General features: G+C 45.6%; 1 protein-coding gene across 6 annotated transcripts in view; it reads right to left on the reverse strand.

Moving 5' to 3' along the window:
* The window catches only part of POLK (DNA polymerase kappa), a 1,025,073-nt gene that overhangs the window by 318,835 nt on the left and 690,910 nt on the right, over positions 1-15,328 (reverse strand). The window lies entirely within an intron of this gene.

The following is a 15,328-nucleotide window of genomic DNA, read 5'->3' on the forward strand; positions in this document are numbered from 1 at the left end:
TTTTCCTCATAATTATGGATTTGACAAACTTCCCAAATAATGCTCGCATAATAAATCTCGCTTTTGAGAGTGATTAAGCTATTGACATTGTAAATAACAATGCCGTTTCTTTAAATGTTTTAAAAACAAAAACAAACAAAAATAATGTCATGAGCAATGCCAATAGCTCTAACTTTAACAATGCCGAGACCGTTGCATTGTAAATGCTTGTTCTCCCTTTTCTCGAGGTTTCTGAGTCACTTCCCTTATTCCGGTGCCCTTTATCTGCGACCCCCCTTGTATCTACACTTCTTTCTCCTGCACGCCCCATCTGCCCCATGCTCCTCCGCCGCCTTATCTTTTTCTCCCGCTCCGTCTCTCTCTGTGCCTCCTGCCATGTCTCCCCCTCTCGTTCCCTCCTTCTTCTTAAGTATTACCTTCCTACTCCCCTCCTTCTCCCAAAGAGCTCTTACTCCTTTCCTCCCCTTGTGAGTGCAAGCAGTAGTCCCTATCTTTAGCAGAAATGCACCCTTCGGATAGCCGTCATTGCCTCGAGGCCCAAACAATGGCAGACTAACGCTATCAAAGCAACGTATTATGGCTTCTTATTTAGCTTCCCGATATCTGCACATTTCTCATTATTCCCAAATAATCCCACCTCGTCTCTTCCCCCCATTATCTCCTTTATTTTACCCGTGCCCAGTCCCGCTCTCCATTTTTCTCGCCCCATACTACCTCTTCTCTAAATGTCTAAAAATCTCTCTCCTTTTTCTTAAACTCCCACCTCTCTGGAAACGTATCTGGTTTAAAGATATTTCCGAGTCGCCGGTGGAAAAACAGCAGGGAAAGATACGCAAATAGTGTAAAATATATTCCAAACAATTTCTGAAGTTGCCAGTGCGGTGGGACAAAGAAAATCGTATCCATCCAATCAGCACAGTGGCATTTTAGGGGTAGAATTCCATGGACACAGCTCAGAAATGCTGACATTCCAGTTTTTGGCACCATCTCTTAACGCCCCAAAACTTTGTTGGCCTCTTCCTCTGTCCACCCAATTTGTATCCACCATTTAGACAACTGATCCATCAGCTAAAGTTTGCTCATGATTTGGGTAACTAACACAGTACAGCGAGTTTGCAAAAGTGTAAAAACACCAAAACAATAGTAAATAAACAGGTTAAGTACTAGAATAGACCGTTGTATAAACAAATCTCTACTTTTATACACTTGCCTTCTAACCTACAAGTATCCCATTTTCCCTGAATGAAGTCAAGAGATATCGCCAGCTTCCTGTTTGATCATAGCCCTCTGAGGTAGGTTTGGCATACAACAGCCTGCAGGTAGCTGATCGCTCAGTCTGGAAGTTTATTTGGGGCTCCATGTTTGGCGGCATGTTTTATTAAAAGCGAAGGGGAGAAGGGGCTAATGCGTCGGAGCTTTTGGGAATGGGGCCGCTCCTTCGGGGTGGTTAGTGTGCTAATCATGTCGGTAAACCACTCTGGGCAGATGAGCCTGTGGGAGAACAAACATGCTCCGAATACAGCACATTGGAGGGATTACCGCCAGCAGGTGCCAGGCGTGAATATTTAACGAGGGCTAGGGTGACCAGAATTTTAAAGCAAAAAAACGGGACATTTCACAAAAATAGAAGGACTATAATTTTACGTCAAGCAAGCGCACAGAATGACAGCGCTCCTCCGCAGATAATTACAAAACAGGCAGTAAGAACATACATAAGATGCACTTTTTAAACCCAGTAGTGAATGAATGAATTTTTGTATCAATTAACAAAAAATGTTACAAAAAGTCTCCTATATAATATCCGCAAAAATTACTTGCTACAATAGACATCATTAACTACTACAAATTTGATGTACTACATCCAGTGAAACAAATCCTAGAAATACAAATCATAAAAACACTAAAATCCATGTATCAATTTGTAAAAAAGTACTGGAAATACAAGGTGCAAGATGGATACACACCAGCTCTCTCTCTTTTTTTTAATTTTTTGTTTAAACCATTTCCCTGGGCAGAAACTTCACAAAACAGGCGAATTCATATAAAATTTCAACATAAAGGGCATTCAAAGACCTATTTTGGAACAGAGATTTTGACTAAGTGCAAAATAGATGCATCTTGTCACAGCATCCAAATCAAAGTCTGGGTGTGCCCAAAGTGCAATCTTAAATTTCTAAAGTGCACGGTGCGTTACTTCAATGTTCTTTAACTTTGTGTACAAATTTAACAAACCTAGCCAGTTCCATCGGTGTCTCCAGGCAAAACAAGAGTTTCATGGCATCCTTGCAATTACGTGTCCCATATTTTAAAAACAACGGTCTTAGTAAAATGCGACGTGTGTGTTAGGCAATGGCATAGGCAGACCAGATGAACCATGGATTCTGCGTACTGGTGACATAGACTGCAGGTGGTAATTGCCTCTAGGGATTTCCAGCACCTGTTGATATCTTTTATCGGCAAGGCCATAAGTCTCGCTGTTAAAATTTGCTTTAAAATTGTCTTATTTCATGCAGCGTCGAGGTATGGTTGCCATTGCCGATCTTCATAGGAGCTTACAAGTATCCCAATGTTACTTTTGGAACTATTCAACTCCGTCATGTCTTCTTCCCTAGATAGTGCTCTAACTTGCTTTTTTAATATAGATTTTAGTGTGCCAGGCTGATAGATCAAATCCTGCAATTTGGTCAGGTCGAGCAGTAGTGCAGTGCAGGCAGTTTTCAGGCCATTGCTCCATGAATTGTTGGTTTTCATAAAAATCATTTTCAGGATTGACTTCATAGTATTCTGAGGAGCCGCACAGACCCCTCGGTGATACCGCACAAACGTTGCCCAATGTTCGTAGTTTTGCTTGTTCAGCCCAAATTCCAGTCACACCAAGATGTTACATGTATGTGCTGGGATCTGGAAAATTCGCTTGTAGGCTCGACAATTGATGTGTTCAAAACTATTAACAAAAGCCGCAGGGAATGCTAACTGGCCATATGTAATTGAGGGAAGCAACTTGGCCCTTATAACTCTTCTAATAGATTTCGTTGTCGGGCTATTTAGTTTGGCATTAAGCTTGCACCAGGCAAACATCACTTCTTTGGCCTTTGTTTTGGCTGAAGCCAGATAAGCTGTTGGTTTCCCATTACTCATCAGCCAGACCCCTAAGTAATTATATTTGGTTACTGTTGTTATACTTTCCGAATATAATTAATTACCTTTGTTTTTCCTGCATTTGCTCTTAGGTCATTCTTATTGTTGTAGAGATTTAATGCATCCAATAGTCTTTGCATGCCTACTTTTGTATGATCTAATAACACCATATCGTCAGCATATTGTATTAAAAGTAATCTGTTTGAGACACTTTTCGGAGATAGAAGATTTGCATTGAGGATTGTTTTGGCAAGGTCTGCCGTGTATGAGTTAAAAAGCAAAGGTGCCAATACGCAGCCTTGTTTTAAACCACGGTCTTTTTAGTAGCAGAATTAATTGAAGTTTTCACCTGTACTACCCAGGTTCCAGTATAAAGGCTAATTATTGCCTTTAAAAGAGTCTCTGGTATCCCCCAGCCTTGTAGCTTCCGCCACAACCGACTCCGATTGACTCCGTCGAAGGCCGCGGCGTAGTCCACGAAACATTCAAATAGAGGGAGAGACTTTTTCTGTGTAGTCTGTTCTATCATGTAAGCAAGGGCTAAAATATTATCCATTGTGGACGCTCCTGGCCTAAAGCCATTTTGGCAGCTTGGTAGGATTTCATTTTCATCAGCCCAAGTCTGCAGGTCTTGTAAAAGGAGACTAGCATAACCTTTAGCCTCAATGTCTAAAAGGGCTATCAACCTGTAGTTTGAGGGGTCCCCGGTATTGCCCTTTTTATGGATAGGTTGTAGTAAAGATCCTTTCCAAGTCTCTGGAATTGTTGAATTTGCCAGACAATGCTGGTAGAGCGGCGTGAGTATGCTACTCCAGAAGTCGCGGTCTTCTTTGAACAATTGCCCTGGTAACCCGTTAGGGCCTGGTGCCCTATCCTTTCTATTTTTTTTTTAAGATTGTTGTCACGCGTTTCCCTATGACCAGGGCTTCTGGAGGTATCTCCGTATTTGATGTGTTCCTTACCACTGCCGATCCGGATTTGTCTTCTGCGGCTACTAGTGGAATTTTGGGCAGAGCGATGATTAAAGAGAGCTCTTGGTTGTGCGCAGATGTAAGGTTTTGGGCATCACAATATAATGTTGTTACATGGGTTATCCATATATCACTAGCAACCACATTGCACCTGTCTTGGCCATGACCAGAGAGCTTGTTAATGTATGCCCAGACCTCAGCCTGTTTGTTTGGGTTTAGCAAGGAAAAGACATGTAGCCACTCCGAGTCTTGTTGTTTTCTTTTATTGTCCCACATGTTTTTCCTATGGATTTTCTTTACTAGGAGTTGGTTTTGATGTTATGTTATGTTATGTTAAGGGAGATTTATTAAGCGCACTGTCACCATAAGTTTCCTGGCGCTGATAGACCACCGAGATTGTGCAAGAGGGACTTAGCGGGGGTGTGAAAAGAGCAGAGTTTTCAAGGATTTCCTAAAGGACAGAAGAGAGGGCTCAGTCTTGAGGGAGAGTGGAAGAGAATTCCACAGCTTGGGAGCCAGGTGGATGAAGCTGCGGCCGCCTAGTCTGGAGAGTTTGAAACGAGGGATGACCAGAAGCAGGAGGTTAGTGGACCTCAAAGTACGGGAGGGACAGTAGGGGGTGACCAGGGACTTCACGAAAGCCGGGGAGGGGCCGGTCCGGGTTTTAAAGACCAGGCAGCAGACCTTGAAGGCTATTCTTTCACTGATGGGCAGCCAGTGTAATTGTTGGAGTAGGGGTCTGGCCGACTGCCATCTTGGAATTTTAAAGGCAAGTCTTGCGGCCTGGTTTTGAATGATCTGTAGCCTGGATAGCAGGGATTTTGGGAGGCCATAGTACAGGGAATTGGAGAAGTCCAAACGGGACATCACCAATGCTATTATGACCTGTAGCAAGGCTTCCGGGGTCAGAAGGTGGGCGACTTTCCGTATCCTGTAAAGCTGGAACATACAGGCGGATGTTACAGCGCTCACCTGGGCCTTGAGATTGAGCTCAGAGTCAATGATGACCCCGAGACTCTTTACACAACCAGCTGGGAGAGGCGGAGGGCCGAGCTCAGAGGGCCAATACTGGGGGCCCCAGTGGGAAGCGCTCCTCCCGGGAAGGAGGAGCTCGGTTTTCCCAGGGTTGAGCTTCAGTTGGTTTTGATTCATCCAGTGCTGGATGTGTATCATGACCGCCTGGAAGTTGGTGATGGCGTCAGGGGAAGTGAGGGGAAAAATAATTTGTAGGTCGTCCGCGTAGTTGAACACGGTGACGTCCCACCTACCCAAGGAGTGAATAAGGGGTTGGAGATACAAATTAAAAAGAAGGGGGGACAAAGATGATCCTTGGGGGACGCCACAGAGCGACGGGGCGCTGGGAGCTCTGAAAGGGCCCAGGCTGACAGCTTGGGATCTTCCCTCGAGAAAAGACCTAACCCAGGTCAGAGCGAGCCCACGGATTCCAGCTGACTCGACACGGTGGAGTAAGATGGCATGATCCACCGTGTCGAATGCTGCCGACAAATCCAGTAGGACCAGTGCCTGGGAGAGTCCTCTGTCAGCATTGCTTCTGAGGTTGTCCAGCACGGCGAGGATAACAGCCTCGGTGGAATGGGCTGGTCTAAAGCCGGCTTGATTTAGTTCTAAGAAGTTGGATTCCTCAATGAATTGCGAGAGGCAAGCAGTGACATGTGCCTCTAAGATTTTAGACAGGTAAGGTAGGAGGGAGATGGGCCGATAATTGGCGAGGACCGCAGGGTCCGCGCCAGGCTTTTTCAGCAAAGGCACCAGGATGGCCTCCTTGAACGACCTGGGGACAGTTCCAGAGCTGAGAGAGGCGTTAAGTAGGGGTAAAACACTGTGCGGGAGAGTATGGCAGATCTCACGAAACACTGAAGGAGGGCAACAATCTTTGGGGGAGTCAGATTTCACTCGCGTAGCCAATTCGGCTAGGGAGTCGGAGTCAAGGGTCGGGAAGCAAGTCAAGGTAGAGGTGTTAATAGAAGAGACTGCAACAGTAGCCAGAGGGGGAGAATGAGGAATGGAATTTTTAATTGCCGAAATCTTATCGATGAAGAAAGAGTTCAAGGCATTGCATGACTCGGCGGAGGGGGCCTGGTTGGGGAGTGTCCTGGCGTCTGATGTTAATTCAGCAAGAACCTTAAATATCTCTTTGGATTTATTAGGGGCAGTTCTCTTGGAGACAAAGGCGGCCTTAGTGGTGGTAATGGCTTTTTTGTATTCTTTACGTGCAAGCACGTACGCCTCCCTGTCGGTGCTAAGGTAATTACGCCTCCACCTGCGCTCCACTTGGCGTAGCTCAAGATGTTGAGATTTCAAAGCGGAGTTAAACCATTTATGAGATTTACTGTGTCGGGAGCGAGGGAACCGGGATAGGGGGGCAAATTGGTCGCTAGCCGTCGTGAGCCAGTGGGTGATATTTGCATCCAAAGCATTGACGCCTGGGCTGTTACTAGGTGGGGTTTGGGTCTCTGCGAGACGAGAGAGGAAGGCAGGGAGATCAAGAGCATTCCATTTCCTAGCGGCCCCACCCTCCAAAGGCGGGAGTCTAACCAATCCCTTCACAGAGATGGAGGACTCGATCAACGAGTGATCTGACCAGACGCATGGGGAAATGATCGGACAGGAGAGCGATACCCCCTGCGTCCAGATGTGATCCAGGATGTGGCCCCCGGTGTGAGTGGGGGTGGTGACGTGCTGAGTCAAATTTAAGCTGAGAAGTGCCTCGAACAATTCAGTAGCATGGGGGCCGGCATCAGTCTGATTGTACCAGTAATTAAAGTCGCCAAACATGGCGATACGAGCAGAGGCAGTCATCAGGGCGGCAAGCTGTTCGCTGAGAGCAGCGGGGAACAAAGGCATAGGAGTGGGAGGACGGTACAGGACAATGAGAGTCAGGGCTCCAGCTTCGGAAGCTAGGCTGATGACAAGGTTCTCAACCTCAGGGAGACAAAGCGAAGAAGACGCAATGAATTTGAGATCTTTGCGTATGATTGCTGCCACGCCTCCACCACGACGGGCTGTAGGCCGGTTGGCATTCAGCATATAGTAGTTGGGTGGCAAAGCTGCCAGGATATCAGGAAGGGAGAGGTCAGACAGCCAGGTCTCGGTGAGCAGCAAGACATCGGGGTTCTCGGCTGTCAGAAGAAGGAATATATCAGAGTGATGTTGAGGGAGGGAGCGTGTGTTAAGGTAACGTATGCGGATACAGGACTCAGGCTGGGTCGGGGCAGACAGAGACTGATGTGTGAGTCGGGGTAAGGGTGTATCAGCCGAGATGCCAAGAGACACTAGGCGATCCCAAATTGTAGACGAGAGAGCACAGGGAGAGTGCTGTAGTGCTCTAAGTGTGGCAGCTGAATGAGTGATAAAAGGAGCAGCATCCCAAGGCCCTGGGCCCGTCAGGCCGCGGACGGGCGCAGACGGGCTTAACTCAGGCGCGACTCCGGCGCGCCTACGTCGCGCCCGCTGCGCTCGTCCGCTGTGCTTCCGGGGGGGGGGGGGGGAGGCCATTTTGTAGGGCTGAGGGCGGGAGGGGCCGAGCGCTAGTCCGCTCGCCTCGGCTCCACTCCAGGCTCCTCACCCAAGATGGCGGCCAAAGTCGGGTCCCGGGCAGCGCTTCGATCGCCTGCCAGGAGACAAATCGGGGGCAAATGCACAAATGAAGCCCAAGTAAGCAAATGCGATCAACATGCACAATTAAAAGGGGGTTAGCAGACAAAGTGCGGGTGCAATATAAAATATACAGTTCCGATTTTTAAAATAGCTATGTGGCCTCTAAAAGTAATCACGGGGCCCGTTTTGCTTATGGATCCGTGTGGCTGTTCTGAGTGACCTCTTACTTTGCTCCACATATTCGCATCGTGGATGAAATTGGCGACAAGACGTTTCTATAGAGACTGGAGAGTGTTTTTTACCTTTCAGAAGTTGGTATACCATAGTCATTAATTTAGTCCAGTTCTCATTAATATTACCTGTCGTGAAATCTTCGGCGGTTCCAGGCCAATTATTTTTCCACCGTGTTAGGGCTGCTGTGTCTATTTTTGTCCACTTTAGTCTCCTTGGAAAAACATATATTTCTTCTCCATTGGCATTACCCACGGAGATGATGGTCTGAAGGCGGGCCGTGTGTAGAATGATTGATATGGCAAGTGGGAGATGGTCACTAGTTGGGATAGGAAGTTTTTGAAATTCCGTCACTTGCCCATAGAGGCGACCACACGTAAAAATATAATCGATTGGTGATTTAGATGGCCCCTGTGTGTCTTTGTTGGAGGCCAATTTAATTCCATGGCACGTTTGTATTGATTTTTAATCTGTGCATATTTAAGAATTTATTCATCATCATTCCAGCTTTATCTGAGGGCAAAGCTTAGTCAGGTTTCATTCCAAGGTTTTTCGTATTAAAATCTCCGGCTATTACGATCCCACAGTTTGGTTGACTGCTCAATAATTCCTCAAGAGTATCCACTAGTGTTTTCATATCACTGTGTCTGGGGGCCTCATTGCTAATAAAGTAGATATTCACAAGAATGATCTTTTTTTTTTGGTTGCTGCTATGAGGTTCAAGAAAAACAGACATTTGTTACTTGATTATTGCTTAGATTCTTAAATGTCACCATGTAAATTTATAGAATCGTGTTTTTAACATCAATGCAAACTCATATGAAGGATTGTTTTTAGGAGGAGAATAATGTGTCAAGATACTAGTAGATCATCCTAAAACTATGAGCTTGTCTTATATGCACTTAGCACTTTAAATAACGTTTTTATTGTATGTAGAGCAGCCCATGGTACTTTTCACGATTGTCTGGAATGAAATGTTTGCACTTTATCCCGTATGCACTTTTCACTTTACAAAAAATGTTTTACTCTAGGACGTATTATGGGGAGATAAACTCGAAGCTTCGTATCCTAATATGTTTGCCCTTTTTGTATTGAAATTTTATTTTGAGGACCAATGTGCCATTTTAATTTATGAGCTTTTTAATTGCATTCTGCACCTTACATAAAACTTGTATTGTATGCCTAGAAAAGCTCTAGCCCCACAAGATGGAATACAGGAAAAGACATTTGCAGTTTTACACCCCAATACTGTTTGTGTGTTTCTATCTTTCGAATCTTGCACTTTAAGTTTCTTTTTATTGAATTGTCATGAGTTGCTAGTTGATATTCAGTACATTTTATTCTTTAATTGCAATGTATGATTGATTGAACTGTTTACTTTTATGACATTAAGTTGTCGAATAAAGCATTTTGATGATGATGATCTTTATTTGGCATCCGTTTAATTTCAATCCTTGTACTAGGACTGCCTGAACCATGTCCATATTTAATAAGGGCTTTATTTTTATGTTGCTACTAATCCGCGTGTATATTGATAAGCCCCCTGACGGTCTTCCAAATATGTTACGCTTTTTTGCAGACTGTTAAAATTCCATGAAGTCTGGTATGGACATTGGGATGAGCGACCAAGTTTCTTGCAGACATACCAGGTCCCCTGACTGCAAAAATTCAAATACTTCCTTGTTCTGTAAAGAGGCTTTTAGTCCGTAAACATTCCATGAGATTATTTTGTGGAAGTTGCCTGGTTTATTTCTCAGGCAACCATTTCCTTGTATGCTAGGAGCACGTGCGCTTTGTTTGAGTGGACTCGGTCAAAAACTGTATTTTTATGTTAGGGAATGATGTTGTGCGAGGGACATAGTTTGTCCCTTTTAAGATGGACTTTCGTGGGAGTTGTGTTGGATTTAAACGCAATCCTCTTTTTAGCATTAATGGATATTTCTCTTCTTCTGCGGTGTGAACATTAATCCCCCAGTTTGCAAACCTTTCTTTTTCTTTCATAATTTTTATACAAACGACCCGTCGGTCCATTTTAGTATTGTTGACTCTCTAGTTGTATTGTTGTCCAGGATTTTAAATTGAACTTTGGTGAGGTCTTCACTGGAGATGGTTGAGAGCTCTGGGATATGATGAAAAATGTGTAGAATGTTGGACCTGTTTAGTGTGTCCGTACTTCCACGTGATGTGTATTCAGGTGTAAAAATAATTGTATTATTCTTCTCCTCTTTATATCCTTGTACTGGTTGGCTGGCTGTAAGGGAATGTGTGGCAAATCGTCGCGTATTTGTTGGAGATACTTCGTGGTCGATATTAGCTTCTTGGGACACCTGTAACTCACTATTATTCAGTGATATAGATGCTATCACTTCTCTATTTAGTGCAATCTGCTGGATTTTCCTATGGCTTTCTTCAAGCTGTACCTTATTCATACAGCCTGTACTGACCAACTGTGGAGGCTCGTCTAATTTGTGCTGTGACTGCTCTTCCTTATTGTTGACTAGTCTGTTCGAAGTTGTTTGAAGTATAGGATTATTTGATATAATTTGATATTTCGCCTGGCGTTCCCTTTGGAAGATCGGAAAAACTTTCTGTGGTTCTTGTGTGTGGGCACCCGTGTTGCAAATTATTTTTTTTTGGTCGAACATCGATGGATTCTCTAGCGCCCAGTTGTAAATCCTTTGCCTTTCTTTGTTGTTTTAAGTTTTTGGCCTGTTTTTTCAGGCGTTTCTTCACCCTTCTTGAAAGGTTTTTATTCAGTTCTGTGGTGTGCTCTAGTTTTGTAACCCCACTGTCGTTACCATGTGAGTTCTCATAGATTATAGAGTCCTCAGGCGATGTTTTGCTTTGACGGGAAGCTGGTGGCGACTGCAAAACTAATGGAGATATGCCTGCGCACAAAATTGGTTTACTGTTTTGTGTGTTCGTCAATGTCGGATTTGTTTCTGCTAAGCCAGTTTTCCCCTCGGGTTCGTTTACAATGCTCACTCCAATTTCAGTTTGTAGTTCATTTGGGGGGATTGTAACTCCTGCCGGACTATGCGTGCCATTTTGTGTGCCATCTTCTGCAGGCACTTCAACTATTCTTTGCAGGCTCTGAACTATAGTTGCCTCTTGTCTTTGCTTTAATTCTATTATGATGGATGTTATCACTTCAGGCAAAGTGCTAAGTTTCTCTACAATTGGAAGGCATGAGCACCTAGCAGTTGGTTGCAGCCTCAACGACTCCATTTTTCCGTCGAAGGTGTTAATTTTAGTTTCGATGTTAATCATGGCTATTGCGAGGGCCTGTATAGTATCAATTTGAGTCTCCAATTTTTGCGTTTGCCATGTAAGCGCATTGATGGTTGTTGCTAATGTAGAATTTATTGAGGATAGCAGAGAATTTTGATTAAAACATCCGTTGTGGAGTGTACATTTTGTTTTGGTGGTTGAGTGAAGCCAATTCTGATTTGCCAAAAGGCTATTCTCTTTCCGTTCCTCCTGTTCCTCCTGCAACGGAAGTGAATTTTGATCCAGAACGAAGCTTTGGTTTATTGATTAACTCCGTTTCAGGGCTGGGGATTGAGACAAATTATGCTGATTGTCCCCGCCCTCTGCCTGTAAAATTGTTTTAGCCTCTGCGCGAACATGTTGGCTGTCTGTTTGTCTGCTCCAATGTTGACGATATTTCCAAGACTTTCAATTTCCCCTGACTTAATTCCTCTTGTGACCCTCTTGGCACTTCCGTGTGCTCTAGAACCAATGAGATTTCCAATATTTCTTGGTGTACTTGCCCCGTTATGTCTTGCTCTTTCTCCCCAAACAGAGGAGGGTCTAAGGCCTCAAGCCTTTTCTCATGTGTACCCGAACATTCTGGCCGTGTGACTGATTCAAAGACTTCTGAGTCTCCCAGCTCTAACCCGTCTTTCTCCATTCTGGCGCTAATCCCATAGGGTAGCCGTGTCTCATTATCTGGGCTTCCTGTTTCGCAGCTCAGTCCCGTGACAGTTTGTGGTGTTGAATGTACTAATGCCCTGCTGTATAACATACTTTTTCCTAATTGGTTTTGGGCAGGCATTGCTGGCGTTGGCGTTAGTGTTGTTGCTGGCATTGACATTGTTAGCGTTGTTGACGTTGTCGGCATTGTTGGCGTCGATGGTGTAAAGTATTTACTGATTGACTTATTTATTAAATGTGAGTTTGAGGTTGATGACTGCACAGAGGGGGTAGATTCCAACCGCGCTTGCCCCCTTGTCGATGGCTTTGGTCTAGAGACTGTACCATTTCCTGCGCCAGTTAGTTTGCCCATACTGAAGACTGTTTTAATTTGGTTTACTAGTCTGACCACCGGAAAGCCAGTGATTATGTTTTCTAGTTTGTCTTTTTTTTGTTTGTTACTGCCCTCACTGCCGCCCTTTCCCAGATTCTTCCTCCTCTTCCTCCTCTGGTAAATGGGTGTCAGGTGATTAAGTACACCTAAAGCAGGATGAGCAGAATAATTTGCACATCAATCCTTGGCAGGATACGGCGGTGTGTTACAGTGGACACAAGGCAGAAGGGCAGAATAGAGCCAAGAGCACAGGGGTAAAGTACGAGGAAGCGGGGGAAGGAGCAGGGAACACTGGGGCTCCACAGGCTGCACTCAACCTAGTTGGGGCGCCTACTCGGGAGCTCCCGGGCACTACACTTTGTGTCCTCCAGTAGGGAGTACACGCTCCTTCCCTACGCACTCCCACAACAGTAATGGCGTTTAATGGCGCATGCTCACCTCCTCTCACGGCCCCCCACAACTGCTCTCAACGGTCGCGGTACTCCTCCTTCTCCACGCTCAGCCCGCTCCTGTGCACAAGATGGGGAGAGAAATACTTGCAGAGTATCGCGGCACTTCGCGGCTCCTCAGATGCTCTCTCCCAGTTCTCTGTTTGCTACTGGGGTTGCGGTGTTATGGGTTTGCGGAGGGTTGGGGTAAGGAGAGGCGCCCACCTCCACCTTGCTTGGAGCGGCCGACTAACTGACTGGTTAGCGCGATCTGGCGCAATCAGGAAAACACGGAGCTTGCCTGCAAATTAAATTGCTTTCTTGGAACAACTGCTAACTATCCCTGCTTTGAAAAATATAAGAAACACCTCCCCCGTTTTTAAATCAACCCTCTCCAAAAACCGGGACATGAGCTAAATTTCTCGAAATCTGCCCAGACAGCTGGTGAAAAACGGGGACCGTCCTGGCAAATCCGGGACACCTGGTCACCCTAACGAGGGCCCACTAGTGGAAGATGAGTCACACCTAGTCACGGCTCGCAATTCTCGTGGGGGGGGGGGGGGGGGGTGGTGAACCATTAAAAACTTACCTGATACTGGTCCCGCGCCGCCTCTGCGTCCAGTTCCTGGGCCGATCCGGACTCCGGAGCAGGAACAGGTGTAGGCCGGTCCAGAGCAGGATTCACAACTTCATACTGCGCGGCCGGTGTCTCACTCTCAGCCAATCCAGACGCTGCATTAGCAGCGCCATGTTTGGCTAGGGCACGGATAGGGCCCGCCCACTAGGAGACCGGGGGGCTGCGACGGCCTCTTGGGTTCCCCCCTCCCTCGCTCTCCTACGTAAGGCATAGTAGTGGCTGACAGTGCGCATGTATGGGCTTGTCATAAAAATGACCAGCCCAAACCTGAACATGCGCACTAAGCGCCGCTCTCTGTGACAGTCTGTCACTCAAACCGCAGCGTTGAAAGCTGCCACAGCCCCGCCCCACCCTACCCCCTTCAGCGGCCGATTGCCACGCGTGCGTGCGAAAGTGGAGGAGTTGAGAATTGCCTGATTTGCTTGCAGGAATTTAGGGCGATGTGACTAGTCGGGCAACGCCCCAGCACCTCCAATGGATGCACCGCCAACACCACACTTGCATGGAATAGGTACCTGCTGCCTGCTTTCTCCATCATGTTGGCAGCAGTTTCTTCACCAAAGAGTAGGGACTTTGTGAAGAGACCTTGGGTGCAAAAATAAGCCAATGCTTGACACAGCTGGTAGAATTTCTGCCACCATCAGTGGACAAATTAAATATTGTGCTAAAGTGAACACATGCCTGGACGGTTCACTGACAAAATATTAAACCCCTCACGACCCCCCCCCCCACACCTGTCATGCCGCCCGCGACTGGACTGTGTATTATATAAAGGCATTGATGGTAGAATGTTGCATATGCGCATACAGTGCAGATTCCTTTAATTAGAATTTAATTGGCCAGGGTAGTTGGTCTTCAATCCTTCGGGAATGCAGCAAACACTTGTGAGCTATTTCGTTCGTATCTTGGCACATTTACTGTACTTTCAAAGACAGAGGTGAAAATGTCAGGCTCCTTCTTCAGAGGGAGCTTGGTGTTTACTCTTCCTTCTCGGACTTCAAAAAAGAGGATTTATTTGACAATCTGGGGTGTGAAAGGAAAGGCTTTTTCTATAACATAATAACATTGCAATGCCTGTAAAGGATCTGTGCAAATATTTTAGAATATATCAGAATTAGGAGAACACAAATGAAGAACTTTTTGGGAATTCAGAAGTGTGCTGAGAACAAATATTTTAATACAATAAAAACAAATCAATACACTAGGTGATGCCATTTCCACACATTAGTGTTTGTCTGCTGTACAGTTTTATCAGTAAATCTGTATGTCTGTGCAAATGTAATGGTCATTTCAATTGAAAATATGTTGTTGGTAATGGCAGTGCACAATCACACAAAGCACGCTCTATGTCACTACACCCTATGATACTCTATGCCACTCTACTCCACTCTACTTTATGGCAAAGTACACTGCAAAACTCCACTACACTCTACAACACTCCACTTGATGCCACTCCATGCCACTTTATTCCACTCTACGATACTCCACGTTATGCAACCCCACTCTATGACACTTTACTCCACTCTATGCTAAGAAACTCCACTCTATTTTACTGCACTTCACTCTAAAACACTTTGCATCATTCTACGTCACTCCATTCCATTATATGTCACTATGCCACTCAACTCTACAGCCCGCTATGCCACACTACGACACTCCATGCCACTTTAGGTCACTCCAGTCTAATCTATGTCACTCGACCCTCCATACCACAGCACTATACATCACTCTACTTCACTTTACAACACTCTATGCTACACCACTCTACAACACTCTACTCTGTGCCACTCCACTCTACTCCACTCCACTCTATCCCACGCCACTCTATAACACTCTGCTTCACTCTATGCAACTCCCTCTATGCCAATCCTCTTTACGACACTCTATGCTATTCAACTCTATGCCACTCTATGCCCCTCCACTCTTCACTCCCCTCCACTCTACACCGCAACACTTCATTCTCCTCTGCGCATTTTATCGACAATCCTGTCCACTC

The sequence above is a fragment of the Triturus cristatus genome, chromosome 2_1 (genome assembly GCF_964204655.1).
Source record: "Triturus cristatus chromosome 2_1, aTriCri1.1, whole genome shotgun sequence".
Taxonomy (NCBI): domain Eukaryota; kingdom Metazoa; phylum Chordata; class Amphibia; order Caudata; family Salamandridae; genus Triturus; species Triturus cristatus.